The sequence below is a fragment of the Heteronotia binoei genome, chromosome 13 (assembly GCF_032191835.1).
Source record: "Heteronotia binoei isolate CCM8104 ecotype False Entrance Well chromosome 13, APGP_CSIRO_Hbin_v1, whole genome shotgun sequence".
Lineage (NCBI taxonomy): Eukaryota > Metazoa > Chordata > Lepidosauria > Squamata > Gekkonidae > Heteronotia > Heteronotia binoei.
Genome location: NC_083235.1, coordinates 54,331,212 through 54,346,946, shown reverse-complemented (window position 1 = coordinate 54,346,946; position 15,735 = coordinate 54,331,212).

Genomic DNA, 15,735 nt, shown 5'->3' with positions numbered 1-15,735 from the left:
AACACATTTGTGTATTGGGGAGGAGGCCTGTGTTCAGATAGGATTTCAGGTGTATGGAAAGAGTTTGTGAGGAAAAGCAGGATCAACAGGTCCTTCCCAGTGTACCATTTATGATAAAAACCCTACATCAGTTGAGAGCAGTGAAATGGAAGAACTGTAGGAAAGCTGATAAAGGGAGTCCCCTGAGATACCATTTTAGAACAGTGCACCATCGTTAGCAGTTTAGGTGAGCTTGTATTATTTCGCAGGCTTGGAGCCTGCAGTAGTCCTTTGCTGTTGATCTGAGGGTCCACCCTTCTTTTTAAAAGAAGCATAAAGGGTTATATACAGCTTGTCTGTGTATGACAGGTCTGCTAAAGTTCTTGCTTGCATCAATATCACTTTTCTGGTGGCTGAAGGAAAGACAGTGTGACACTTTTGATCTCTCATATCTTCATGGAGAGTCATGATATATGACCTCCATGAGAAGGAAGGTCTTATCGCCTTTCATATTTTGGCATAGCTCCATTTCATCCTTGCTTTCCTGCTATATAGCCTCTGCAAGATTCTCTCCTTGGTCTGTGTGGTGTTTGAGCCGGGCCCACCACCAAAGGGGCGAGTGGGGCTTTGATCTATTGCAGGTGATTAAACTCCTGTCATCCAGACTGACAGCTTAATATACCTGACTGAGGCAGCACTAAATTAGTTATGTCTTTCTTGCCAAAGCTGCTGCAAGCAGAAATGTCTTCTGACAGTTATTGGCACTTGCTACCCTTCCCCTTGTTTTAATATATGGGTGAAGGCTGCTGCTCTAGATGTCCTAGATTCCAGGGCATCTTTCCTCATGTTTCATATAAATTGATCTAACACTGCTGGAGTTACACACATATACTCACTCTCTCCATTTTATTTTCTTACGTTGAGTAGAAACAGCTGCCTTCGATCTCTCTCCCACAAACTTGCCCCAGCGGCTTCAACCTGCCTCAGTCCTGGGAGTCCATCATCATATGATCAGATTATTCTGTGGTTATTAATACAAGCATAGATTTTCCCATTTAATTGTAGCAGAGTGATCCATGTTTGGCTTTTGCTGCTGCTAAAAGTTACAGCATATTTTCTGTGGCTAGTAACTGTTACTTTCATTGGGATTGTATGGGATGAAAAATGTTGGGTAGGAGGACTTCAGGTGTAATAAATTCCACTCTTTCTGTAAATAAAATTAAAAAGCTGATTTTGAAGCCATCCATCTTGCAAGGTGAAACTGCCGTAGTGTTGGGAATTCAGCATGGTGTATTGGCTAGAGCAGCAGCCCCCAGTGTGAGGGTAGTAGGTGCCATGGTGCCTGCTGACACCTTTCCTGAGAGCCAGTTTAGTGTAGTAGTTAAGGGCATGGACTCTTATCTGGAAGAACTGGGTTTGAACTGCTGGAGTGACCTTGGGTCATCGTAACCCTCTCAGAGCTGTTCTCTGAAGAGCAGTTTCTGTCAGAGCTCTCAGTCCCACCTACCTCACAGGGTGTCTGTTGTGGGGAGGGGAAGGGAAAAGGAGATTGTAAACTGCTTTGAGACTCCTTTGGGTAGTGAAGGGTGGAGTATAAATCCAATATTTTCTTGTTCTTTTCTTCTTCCTGACACCTGCTAAGCATTTTTAGAAAGTAGGTGGAGCCAGGTAGGAATTTTGCCCAGTAGGTTTTCTGATTGGGTGAGCAAATGTTTTAGTTACTTTGGAAGCTGTAGTCAGAGATCGTCACTGCATGACTGAAGGTGTTTGCAAGAAAATATTTTTAAGAAATATGTTTATTTTAAAAATTATTATTATTATATTAAGTTATTATGTTAAACAGAGCTTTTGCCTGAAATGCTTAAAGCAGGGGTGTCAAACATGCAGTTCAGGAGCTGAATCAGGCCCCTGGAGGGCTCCTATCAGGCCCTCAAGCAACTGGCTGTCATCTGCTTCCCTCTCCCTCTCTCTAAGTTTGAGTCCTGGTAGTGGGATGGAGGTTCTCCAAACAGGGATTCTACTAAACTGTTGCAACTGATGTCAGGGAGTGGATTATGTAAACAAACCCTAATACAAAAGTAGCAGATAGCAAAAGCCAGTGGCAGTTACCTAACTGAAGTAGGCCTGACAGTGCCTTGAGGGAGTCTTACCACCGCTTTATTTTGCCTGTACTCCAAGGAGCTCAAGGAGGCATATTTGGTTCTCTGTTTGATCCTCACTGCAACACTGTGAAAGAATTAGGCTGAGGCTGCGATCACACATGCTAAATAATGCAGTTTCAACACACTTTCAGTGCACTTTCAAACTGGATTTTGCCAGTTCACATAGTGCATTATTTAGCATGTGTGATCCAGGTCTCCCAGACCCAGTTTGACATTCTAGTCACTATCCCACATTGGCTCTCCTGTCATATTACAGATCTTCAGCTTTGCAATGTGATAGTGTCCCTGTCTCTCCTTCACGATTTGAGGCTAGCTAAGCTGCTGCTTTGGTATAATGTACCATGTCAAATTACAGTTTCATGCACTGCTCCTAGATTGGGAGAAAACAAATCTAGAGGTTTGGGTTATTTGGAAAAGTCCTTTTAAAATAATTTTTGTCTTATGCATATATGGGAGTTGTTAATTTTTTAAAAAATACATCGTTCTCTAGAGGAGCTGGCAGGTAGGATATCACCCTGTTGGAAAAGTTCTGCAACTAAATGTGATGCAACAGAGATTTCTGTTATTGTGAAATCAAAAGAATAGTCTAACTTCCAGCTCATCTTCTCTAGCCAGGAGCTTGAGGAACATAACTTCATAATTGCCACTTTTTAAAAGGAAGGAATTTTGCATTAAAAACAAATCTCCTGCAAGGATTATCAAAGCATGTGGCATCTTGTCAAATGTGAAAAACTTCGTCTGGGCTAGGGGTGGGGTGGGGGGCAAAGTCCTGTCGAGTTTGGGGTGACTCCTAGAGCATCAGTTTGATACAGTACTATCAATTCCAAGTTTATGGCAGAAGTGACATCACAACTTCAATGTGATGCTGGTTCCACCCTCCCCAGTTTTGGTCCTGCTGCTTCACCAAGATTGGAAGAGAACTAATTTTTGGGCAATAATTTCAAATGGATAATAATGTTGGCATTTTTTCTAGCACAGCCTTAAAATACTATTTTATTTCACATGAATGGTCAGTCGTGCATAACTGTATTTTTTTTTTTTAAAGCTGCAGGCAGTTTCTGATTTGATCCATTTATACCTCTGTCTTTCTCATAATAACTATTCTAGAAATTTAGAAACTGTCTAAAATGTTCTTGCTCGCCGTTACTGTTACTCATTTAACTAAGGCTTCCCCTAGAAAGGATTCAGGTTTCAAAATGCATATTGATTAGTGCATTGCATTAGCTGAAGCATCCAGTGGCTGGGTGTGGTAGCAAAACATAATTGATCTATATTTTCTTCAGGCTAGGGCTGTGACTCACAGCCTGAAAACTTAAATCCTGAGTATGCTCTGTAAAGTGCTATGGGCAACTGTTTTCTGGTGATGAATAAGTGTAGCAGAAGGACAATTTAAACATGGTTAATGGGATAGATATCATAAACATGGTTAGTGGGACAGATATCACCAGGAAGATTGCAAAGAGGAAAAATACATATACCTGTGTAATGGGGGGGGGGGGGGAGGTGAGGAACAAGTCTCTTCCTAACAAATGTTTAGTAGTGTCTCCAATAGAGAGGCGAGCTGATTGTTGCTAACAGAATGGATACCACAGACCAGTAGTCATGAGCATTTGTTTAATTTAGATAAATGGGCCTGGCTTGAAAGTTAAGGTGCGGGCCCTGCGGGACCTAGGGCAGTTCCGCAGGGCCTGTAAGACAGCCCTCTTCCGGCAGGCCTATAATACTGACTGACAAGGAAATCTTTTGGATGGAACGAAATGCATCTGTAGACCGCCGGTTTTATCTATCTTGTTTTTATTAATTTATGGTTTTAATTCTACTTGTAAGTGTTTTAAATTGTAGTATTAAATTATTATGTTGTAAGCCGCCCTGAGACACTTCGGTGTGAAGGGCGGGGTATAAATTCCAATATAAATAAATAAATAAATAAATAAATAAATAAATAAATAAATAAGATTGGCAGTGCCTAAGCTTTCTGTTCTTTTCCAAGCTATCAACTGACACAACTCATTGAGCTGAATTCTGTGTTTTGTTTTGGGTCTACCAATTGGTTCCAGCTTTAAATGTTTTAAATCTTAATATTTTATATGCTAGTTTAAATTATGTCTAATTATTTGTTGTGAGCCGCCCTGAGCCACTTGTGGGAAGGGCGGGATATAAATCATTAAATAAATAAATAAATAAATAAGCTCTGGAAGTAATTCCCCCATTGCTTGTTGTACTGACATATCCTGTTCCCCCACACCCCCGCCCATATGTGTATGATCCTTGGAACATGCATGTGGGTCCCAAACTGTGATTTGGGAATTTCTGTATACATACCAGGTATGGTATGACTGGGCAAAATAACAGAAGACCCTTTCACACACAGCTGTATGGAAGATGATTCCTTGTCGGTACAGTCCTATGTGGCTTGAGACTGTGATATAACCACATGTGTAGAGCTGAGTCTTTTCCCACACAAATGAACATCCTCCTTCCTCTGGATTAGTGTTGGGAAGAGACTCTAAATTAAACCAGAATATCCTTTCATCAGGCAAGTCATTCACTGCTTCCTGGACTGGTGGCCTTTAATTCATGTGAGATTCAGCTCTGCACTGTATCAGAGTACTTACAGATATTTAATAGTCCTGTTCTAACTTTGTCTACTTGTAAGTAATCACCATTGAAATCAATGGAACTTCTGGTAATATGTACTTCGAATTCCAGCTTGTTCTGAAACCATGGCAGTCCTCAGTGACAGGCACAAATTAAATACAGCTTCTTCCCAATACCTCCGCTCTCACACAAAACATGACTGAAATTTGTGGTTTGGGAAACCAGCTCCAATTTGCTATTATGTTTGAATCCAGGTGACTGGACAAACCAGAGTTTGTTTCTTTGCATCTTGAATTATGGGAAATCTGCTGTCCCTCAACTGCTTTTTATTCATCATTTGTTGCATTAGAGTTCCTGTGCTAGTATCTCTAAGATCAAGTGTCCTGCCATACCCATATTTTGGGTGGTTTTGCACCAAGATTAATGTGATTGTCCTGTTCTAGAACCTCATTCTGGGCCATATTTAGTTGCAACTGATACACCTGGATTGTTGCTGGTGATTAACATCAGTAATTTTTAGTTGGTAGGACAAGGTAAAGAACATTATTAAAGAGGGGGAGACTTCTTAAGTATGTGGGAAAGTATGACTTTGTTAATGATCCAGACTAAAATACATGTCCTGGTAAGGATTGGACATGTTCCAGGAGGTTGCATGGAGTATTTAGAGTAGTTGGAAGTCAGTTAAACAAAAACAGAGGGGGTGGGGTTGGCTTGCTTGAGTCACTTCGGGTGTCTTGGCAGACTGAAAACTGGAAGCTAGGGTTGCCAAGTCTAACTCAGAAAGTATCTGGGGACTTTGGGGGTAGAACAACGAGACTTTCACATTCCCTAAAATAAATAAATAAAAAAAAAACAGTGGTGCAGTTCCCCTGAATACAGTCTTCATTTCTTCATCCCCTGGCAGCTGCACATCATATCTCTCTCTCACACTCACATAGTTTGCAATCTCACACTGTTGTGATCTTACTGGGGCAATTTACTCACAGGGTTGTTGAATGTAAACATCTGCTGTATATTCAGCTAAGTTCTTCAGACTTAAACAGGGAAACCAAAGGCTCTAGTTTATTCTTTATTCTCTATTTTACTGTGCAAACAACTTCTGAAAGGAATGTAAAACAAACCCTCCGGTTGTTGTGCTGGTTTTCCTTTCTTTCTAGTAGTTCACTGGGAGCAGCCATGTTGTTCTGCTGGTTCACCCTGCCCCCATTCAGCCTGGCTTCTACAGATTGAAAGGCATACACACACTTTCTAAAAAGCAAGCAGTTTCCAAGCTTCTTCTAGCCTTCTGAAGTGGAAAGGCCCATGGTGGCTGTTGGGGTGGGGCTTCCCCCCACTGGCCAGCTGACTAGGGGCAGAAAGGAGCCTGCAAAACTGGGGAATCCCCTGCTGGGACCTGGGGATTGGGAAGCTTACAGAGAGCTAAGTGTAATTAATAGGGATATTCATATTCCCTTTTTCATTTCCTCTTGCTTTTTATGTTGTCATTCTGAAGGTTTTTCCTCGCACCCATTTTTGTTCCTTGTGTTCCCATTTTTTTCTTTAAACCATTAAAGCAAAAATGGGTGTCAGTTTTATTGGTAAATGCAGCAATCATCCCCCAGAATATTGCTTCTCCTCCAGCACTTTGAAGGAATCCTTGTGACTTTGGTTTCATGCAAAGCCATTTGATTGCCAGCCAATCAGAGCCCTTGGAACTCCTCTAGATGGGAGAGGATGAGCTAGCTTCAGTTTAAGAGTAGAAATTCCCCCCCCCCACCCCTTAGACAGGGAATCTTGGTGGCTCTGAATTAGAATATCCGTTCAGCCAGGTTTTTATTTGGCTTTCTGTAAGGGTTTGAGGGTTGGCTTTAGGAAAGAAAACTTGTTTTAGTGAAACAAATAAGCATCCTGTTAAGGGCCCAACATTCCTAACTTACGTGTACACACTTTGTGGACAGGAGATCTCTGTGTTAAAAGAGCAACTTTGAACCTGCCTGTTATGGAAATAAGTTCTAGTGAAACTTTGTAAGCTGAGGTAACCTGTCTGGAGAAAGGGGAATCAAAGCTCCCTTCATGGTTTATTTACTTTACTTGAGATTCAGCTACAAAGTAGTTATGGGGGTGAAGCTGAGACCCAGTTTCACATTATATATTGAAGCCATCCATACAAAACATTTACCCTATTGAATACTTTGGTTTCTGTTCAATAAACCTTTGTTGTTCATCTCCAACTGTGTCTTGCCTGTGTATTCAAATATCTATGAAGAAGTGATTTCTGTTTACCACATAAATAATTACAGCCTGTCCCCAATAAGAGACCTTTACATTATATCAACCCGCTTTAATCAAAGCTTGTGTCCTCCCTGTTACCTGATTGTGGGTGGCTGGGGTTAAACAATGTATAGAAGAGGATGCAGGATTGGATAGTCTTCAATCCAGTGGGTGGTTGCCAGAAAGTCCTCCCTCTCCACCTCCCATAGCTGCAGCAGTAATATTTCTCTAAATGTTGATAGTACTTCAGGTTTGTGTGGAGGTGGGTGGGAGATTACTGCAGGGTGTTCCAAGCAGGGAGAGTACGCATATCAGAAATAGAGGTATTCAGCCTCTAGGTGGTACCTGGGGATCTCCTGGAATTACAGTTCATCTCTAGACTACAGAAATCAGCTTCCCTGGAGCAAATGGATATTTTGGAGGCTGGACTCTATGGCATTGTACCCCACTGAGGCCCCTGTCCTCCCCAGGCTCCACTTCCAAATCTCCAATAGTTTCCCAACTTTAATCTGTCAACTCTACCCCCTCATCCTCTGCCATGGCTTGGGGGGGTGGGGGGGACCTGGTAATCCTAGTAAGAAACTAGCTTTCAAATCAAGACAATATGTCCTCAACATTTAGCATCAGCTGTCATTTTGAGGTATTCATTCTCCCAGCTCTAATTTCCCATATCCCTGCCAGGTCAGAATGCTTTTAAGAGCAAACCATGGGTCAAAGTGGAAGAATTAATAGGGACTGGAGGAAAAGAGCTTCCTCTAGTCCTGATGAATCTCATTCCGGTTTCCTGGATCTTCAAGCTGCAAAAGAGCCTAACAGCCCAAACCATTGTGAGAGCTTGATGGAAAATGGAGTCGGGGAATATGGTGCCATACAACATAGAGAGGGTGAGATAAAATGTACCTCTCTCTTCTCCCTAATGTTCCTTTGGCTCTGGGCCAAACAAATAGTTTCCTGCTCACTTAAGAACCTCAGGATTCAAGAGATCAGTAAAGCTTCTTGTTCCTCTAGCCCAAGGATAGGCAATTTCCAGCATGTGTGCAGACAGTGGCACATCAGACAGGCCATTACCACCCACAGAATGCAACAGGCATGACTTATGCATGTAATTGCCTCCCAGTCCTGCACAGCCACCATTTGTGTCCAATGTTAATCTCTAAACTGCTTGTGTTGTCTTTTGAATTACAAACCTCACTCCAACTCAGTAATTTTTTATTTATCATATAGCAGAGTTACACAGGAAGTATAAAATATGTGACCAAGTTGATACAATGGGTATGCAGACTGATTGGGCAATCCCCCTAAATACTAATATCTAGATTTTCAGTCCACTCAGTCGCAGCTGGGGAGACCTCAGAGACCTCTGCCACATCTCCCTGGAAAGCACAATGCTCACATTCCTGTGACAGATGGAAAATAGTTTGGTGGGCGCCACAAATACATTTGGGTCCTGGTATTTTGCCCCATTTGTATTAGCCATCTTCCATACTTCATGTGGCAAGTCAAATTCTGAGGGCCTCTCATTGGTGTTTATCAGGTTATGGTGGAACTGATTGCATCTACGCGCACAGCTATTCATTCCCTAGAATAAAATTTTGTGACTGCAGGATTTGTGCAGATTTTATTGCTGGGTGTTGGGATGTTAATCTGGATAGGCACACATCAGCCATGTCTTTGTGAATGAGCAACTCTCTGTTTTTGATTATCTTTCTATATTTATAAAGAAGAGCATACCACCCAGTTTTGTTTTCTGGTACGCTGATATCTTCACAGATATCACAATTTCTTCAGCGCTTGGGTCTAAAAGATTCCCTGCCCCTAGCCTCAGAGCTCAGCAGTCTTTTGCTTATTGTATAGTAAACACAGAAAATTTCTCTGTGATTCCTCATGCATCTCAATTTTATGTAGTATGTTGACTGAATCAATTGTAACCTTCACTGGCCAAATATATATAAAATGGTAGTAGGAACCCAGACCGTCTGAACTGTGTATTTTACCATCAGAATATGTTTTATAAACCATCTACTAGTGATGTTACTTCAAGTGCATTCTGTTCTAGGAATGGGGTGGGTGAGGGAGAAGCAGTTGCAGCAGTCCTGGAAGACCGAGAGGTGGCACTTGGGGGAAACTTGCTCAAGTGATCAGATCTACACTGAAGGTTAGAGTGGCTGGTAGGAAGCGGGGGGGGGGGGGGAATGCTCTATGACTGCAAGAGGTTAAAACTTTTGCCCCAGTGTTTACTTTAGTTGGCTGCCACACTGCATAATAATCTGTCAGCACTTCAGGTGGGGATTTATTTGTGCATTAAAAATGGCCTGGGGCGGGCGGATGCAGACACTCTGCAGCATGCTGGAAAATGTGCCTTTAGCACTTAAAAAAGAAAGCCAGCCTCTCCAAATATTTCACTCTTGTAATAAGTGCATTTAATTAAAGTCATATAACTTTTTTATTATTCTTATTTTTATTAAGGAGGGGTAAAGTCATGGCTAAGAGCTAGGGCTGTATTACAAAGGGGGGGGGTGTTAAATGTTCATTCTTAATGGAAAACTCATCAACAGCATGTTGTGTTTCTTTTCCTTCCACTCTCCTTTGATTGTGGATATAAAATAAATGGGAATTTCAGCTTTTATTATTTTTTTCCCCAAGCATGATATTTTCCCCCTTAGAACTGTGTTTTTTCTATGTATGTATATTGTGGGGTTATTATTTTTTTCCAAATAAAATCAACAGATTTGTTGTTTTTGAATAGTCATTTAATTTTTCTTTCTTCTTTCCTTCATTCAAAAATATCCCAGTTCACTCCAGGTGATTTCAAAAGTGTTACAAATTGTGAATGTCCTGAGAGATGGTGTACTTTTCTTGGAACTAGTGTAACTTGGGCAAGGTGCGATGTTGGGAGGGGCTGTAGATCAGAGTGTGGGGAGAGCACATGCTTTGCATATAGAAGTTTCCAGATTCAATCCATGGAATCTCCAGCTAAAATAATCTCCAGTTGCTGGAACTCTGAGATCCTGGATAGTTGCTGCCAGGCAGAATTGGCAGTACTGAACTCATTGGACCAATGGTCAGGCTCTGTATAAGGCAGCCTCATGTGTTTGTAGGAACTGTGTGAGGGGCAGCTGCCCTGAGTGTGAAAAGGGGAACAGATAAACATTGAAGACTGTCAATTAGCATATATTGTCAAATAGTAAAATATGCAACATTTTGTTTCAGTGTGTAGTAATTAAGAATGTTGTTAAGGTGATGGAAGAAATACCATGACTTAGATCCCACTAATAATTCCCATTGATGGAAATTCCAGTAATAGAATATATCTTCCTTGCTTCTCACCTCAAACTGTAACCAAAACATGTTCCCCAAAATGCTCTTCCTGGTGGACAGGGAACCTCTGGAGACAGCAACATGAGTGGGGAATTATTGAAATCTAGGAATAAGTCCCGTTGTGAGGAAAAATAGGAAGAGGCTCTGGGCGAGTGCCCCCCCCCCCACTTTCTGTCTTCCCACCCACACAAGTGAAGGCATACACTCCCCTTGGTGTCTACCCACCCCACCTCCAACTACCACCCATTCTCCAACCATCTCCTTCTCTCAGTTACCCCTGCACCCTTGGCATTCCAGTACTCCCCCCACCTGTGACATTCCCTCACCTCCACCCTTGCTGTCTTCCCACTCAACCACCCCACAACCCTCGGCATTCACTCATCCCCCCACCTCTGCTGTCTTCCCATCCAGCAGCTGAAAGAGATGCTGCCCCACCACCCACCCCCACCCTGTGTATCCCCATGTCTGTGGTGGCTTGAAGCCCTGAAAGAGGCCCAGAATGGAGATAAGAATAATTATTGGAGGGAGGGGTGTGCAGGGTGGCATAATGACTATCACATAGACGCTGAAGCTATGCATTCCTTTTGTTTGCAGTGCATTGTTGCTGCCTTTTTCTGTCATATTCACCCTTGTGGCATTTTGCATCAGCATGAGCTTGTAGCCTGATCTGGGGGTTTTTTGCCTGGCATGATTGTGTTATAGTATACCATAGAGTATGTGCCTCAAGGCGACTGTTTTCTGAAGGTGAATTTCTCTGACTTCAGTTTCTATCTCTTCTCCCTCCCTGCAGCCTCTCATAGGAAAAGTACAATCTTTCTCCGCAGTGGGGACCAAAGCAGGAGGAAAGCAACCTCAGCAGGATATAATGACATAAAGTCTAGCCTGCAAAGCAGCCATTTTCTACAAGGGAGCTGAACTCTGCCATCTTGGGAGCAGCTGTAATTCTGAGTGATCTCCAGCCCTCACCTAGGGATTGGCAACACTGGTTTCCCAGGAGGAAATGGCTGGTTTAGAGGGTGGAGTCTATGGCATTGTACCTGTCTGAGGTTCAACAGCTCCTCAAACTCCACCCTCTCCAGGTTGCACCCCTCAGATCTCCGGGAGGTTTCTCACCTGGAGTTGCCAACCCTATCTCCTTCTCAGCCAACCATCAGCCTTCTTTGATCTGCCCCTCTGTCTTCAGCTTTCCATCTCCTTCCACTCTACCTAGGAAAAATAGAGTATTTCTCTGTAGCAAGGACTAAAGCAGCTTACATCATTCTCCTCTCCCTTTTGATCTGCACAACAATCCTGTGAGGTAGGTTAGGCTGAATGTCTGTGAATGATCTGAAATCATCCAGTCAGCTTCCACAAGAAGAACCTGGGTCTGGCAGACTGTGCTCTGAAGCACTAACTCCTATGCCACACTGGCTGTCATGGGGGGTGGGGTTTGCCTCTGTTGAACAGTAGTTAGCAGCCATACCTAGAGTAGCCAACATCCAGATGGTTCCTGAAGATCTTCTGGGATCACCACTGAACTCCAGATGACAGATCTCTCTCCCTCTGGAGAAAATAACTGCTTTGGAGGGTGGGCTCTATGGCATTCTATTCAGCTGAAGCCTCTCCTTTTACTGACAGAACCAAGCTTGGTTGACTAGCAACAGCCACTGCCTAGTAACTTTCCTGGTGGCCCAATCCTCATTTGTCCTGATGTGAAACTGAGGGGAGGAAGGTGGGAGGGAGTGACAGGGGCCAGGCCTTGCCACCTAGTCGCATTACCACCTTTGTTCCCTGTCTCTTTGTTGTCTCCCTGCCGCCACTGCCTACTTTATCTTCTGAATGCCACAGAGAATGGATAGGCGACAGTGAGTGGGAGAAAGTAGTGGACTCAAACAATGGAATGCAATAGAACATGAGTGATGGTTGAAGGGCCAATGCCTGATGGAGTGCACACCACAGCCAATGGGAGAGCCAGAAAGTGCCAATATGCTTGGGATTTTATATATATATGATTACCGCATTGTTTTCATGGAAATTCTCTGAGAGCTCCACTCTCATACATCAGCTTATTTAGAACTTTAGTGAGGACAGTAGTTACAAGTTGTCTTAGCCTTTCACCTTCAGTATAATATCATACAAATGTATTAAGCTGCTGAACTTCTGCTGCAGAAAACTAGATATGTGATCCTGGACAGAATCCAGCAAGATGTTTTGCATAATGACTTTGAGCAGAATCAATTTAGCAGCAGTCCCCTTCCATGTGTCTGGTGCCATTTTTAACTCACCCTGGTGCTAAGTCCTTGGGAGGATGGCCTGAAATGGAAAGCCTGTACTGGGTATACTAATGAGTACTTACAGCACTGTTTCTTGGTATAAGACCACAGGAAATGGCCACAGAACTGTGTGTTCTTCTGTACCAACAACTTTGTCCTTCAGTGGTGTAAACAAACTTCCTGTCTCATTAAACTGCTTGACATGGGTGTGTTATATCCCATAAACCTGGAATTCAGAAAGAAAACCAGCTCAGACCTTTGCATGTCTTGTCTAAATATCTATGGACGATCTCACAGGCATGAGATGTAAGAAACTCAATGATCGCTTTGGCTGACTGTGGAAGGCTACACAGAAACAAACTGCCTAGCAGGGTAGAACAAGCCCTTGGATCCAGGGTGGAGCAGGATGGGAATAAGGGCATAAAGTGGCAGACTTTGCAATAACTCTCTGGGTCCAGGGGTTGTGAGGCAAACCAGGAAAAAGAGAAGAGAGTGGGAACAATTTCGCACTAGACCTTTAATCCTGGTTTAACTCTGTCCCCAAACTGATATTCTACACTAGAATCAGAGAAACCAATTCTATAACTCTATGATTCTATGATTTTAGTGTAGAATGTCAGCTTGCGGACAGGGCTAATCCAGGATTAAAAGTCTAGTGCGAAATTGGTCTGGGTTTCAACAAAACAGGGTTGCCAATCCCCAATTGGGGGCAGGGGATCCCCTGGTTTGGAGGCCCTCCCCCACTTCAGGGTTATTGGGAGGGGAGGAAATGTCTGCTGGGCACTCTGTTATACCCAATGGAGATCAATCCCCTGTAGGGTATAATGTAGAAATGATCCGTGGGTATCTGGGGCTTGTGGGGGGGGACTGTTTTTAGAGGTAGAGACACTAAATTTTCCTCATAGCATCTAGCGCCTCTCCTCAGAAAAACCCCAAATTTCAAAAAGATTTGGACCAGGAGGACCAATTATATGAGCCCTCAAGGGAGCGCCCCCATCCTTCATTATTTCCAATGGAAGGAAGGCTTTTAAAAGGATTGTGGTTCATTTTAATGTGATGGCAGGAATTTCCTTCAGAGTTCAATTGTGCTTGTCACAACCATGCTCCTGGCTCCACTCCCAAAGTCTCCTGGCTCCACGTCAAAGTCCCCAGATATTTCCTGAGTCAGACCTAGCAACCGTATACAAGGACCAGGTGTGAAGCTGGGAATATAAAAGGGGAAGAAGGGGAAACTGGGAGGAGGCTGGTAGGGGAAGAAAGCTGAAGGAGATGGGAGTGGTATGGCTCTTTTCTGGTATAATATAGTGGACGAGTTGAACCATACCTTCTGGGGATTTGGTATGACAGTTAAAATAACTGCATACAGAAACAGTGGTTGAGTTCGTGGTCTCATGAACTCTGGGTATAATGTTCCCTTGCCCCCTGGGGGTGCTACACTGATATAATTTCTTTGGTGGATGAGTGAGAGAAATACCTTGTTGGGAAAGGCCTTTTATTCGTTCTAATTTGATACAAGAAAGGGATATTAAAAAAAATGGAAGATGCTTCAGATAGACAATGACCACTGAACTTCTGGTAGCAAAGGGCAATCTCTCCCCCCCCCCCCCTTTGTCCTGACGTTGTTCCTCAGAAAGCCACTGACAATCTTAAATTTTGGAGCATGGGTAGTGAACATAAACTGCAGCATACCACACACAGAAATACTATCACCTCCACACGTTACATAGTCCCAAAGGCAGCAATCTTAGCTCTGCACCACTAGTTAGGAAAAGTAGCATGCAGGAACCTGTAATAGCTGCCTATTATGGTAATGCAGGCAGTTGCCAACTAGTAGCTGGAATATGGAACATTCTAGATGGCTTTTCACTGAATTTCCTTTCCCTGGTGCTTCTTATTTTAATTATTGTATGTTGTTCTATAGCAGAGTGAAGACATTTCTTATTGTCCTGTTTTGAAAGAAAGGTCTCAGTTTGTGTCCTGTAACTTGAATTCTCCCTCCCCAATAACCACAAGCACTGCTGTTGGTCTAAGTAGGAGAACACTGAGGTAAAACTAGTCAGGAATTTTGGTTCAGGGAATTCTGCTGCATGTATTTACCAAGTGTGTATTAGGGGCAGAAGCTCCTTCAGAGTTCTGGCACTTCGTGTCTTTCCTTGTATTGACAAATGCGTAAAGGAAGGCAGCTCCAGCAAGAAGGGTCTTGCACGCTGGCCAAGTTAAACTCCAGCACAGAGACTCTCTGTGTGACCTTGACCAAGTTACAGGCTGCTCAGTCCTTGGTGTCCTGTAACTTTCTTCATTTTCTCAGTTCTATAGAGTGTCAACATGGGGAACTCTTCAGTCAGTGTAACTACTAGCTTACAAATGAGCCAAAACTGTCTCTTTAGCTTTTTTGTTTTGACAAAAGTCATCTCTACTTCTTCATGTACTTTCAGTTGGCTCCTTCAAATTATCATTTATTTGACTTTCAAATCCTGGATGGAACAAGAGGCATACTAACAGCACTAAAGGCTGGTTTCTAAGGCTCTGAGAAAAGCTTCTCTAAGCATGGTCAGACAAATTGTTCATTACCTTTGTTCCCAGGGCTTAGGAAATCCCATAACCATAGCCTCTCCCCTTTTCCTACTTACTTCTCTTCTTCCCACCCAGGCTAACTGTACTTACCCCCCTTCCTTCTCCCGCCTTCCCTCCACCTTGCAGTCCTTATCTGGGAGAACTATGGCCTAGTTGTGCAGTGCTGGCCATTGGGCCAGGCCCCGTTGAATGGTGGGAAACCTGCACTGACTTGAAGGAGGATTCTCTTGTATCCCCCTCACTGCACTATTTCCTGTTTCTTGTCTCCTGACAACCTTTTCCTGCTTCCTTCTTCCCTTCCACCCCAACCTATCTTATTTGCTCCTCATCAGCTATATTTATTATACCCTGCCATGGGGCCCCAAAGCAGCTTATATCATTCTCACCTACATTTTTCCTTACAACAACCCTGTGAGGTAGGTTATACTGAGAATTTGTAACTGGGCAAAGGTGATCCAATGAGCTTTCCACAGCAAAGTAGTGATTTGAACCTGGGTCCCCAAGACCCTAAACTGAAGCTCTTAACCACTACACCATAATGGCTTTTGTGGGGTACGATAGCTAACAGGCAGTTCTTGGTAAGTCATTCAGGTTGCATTGCA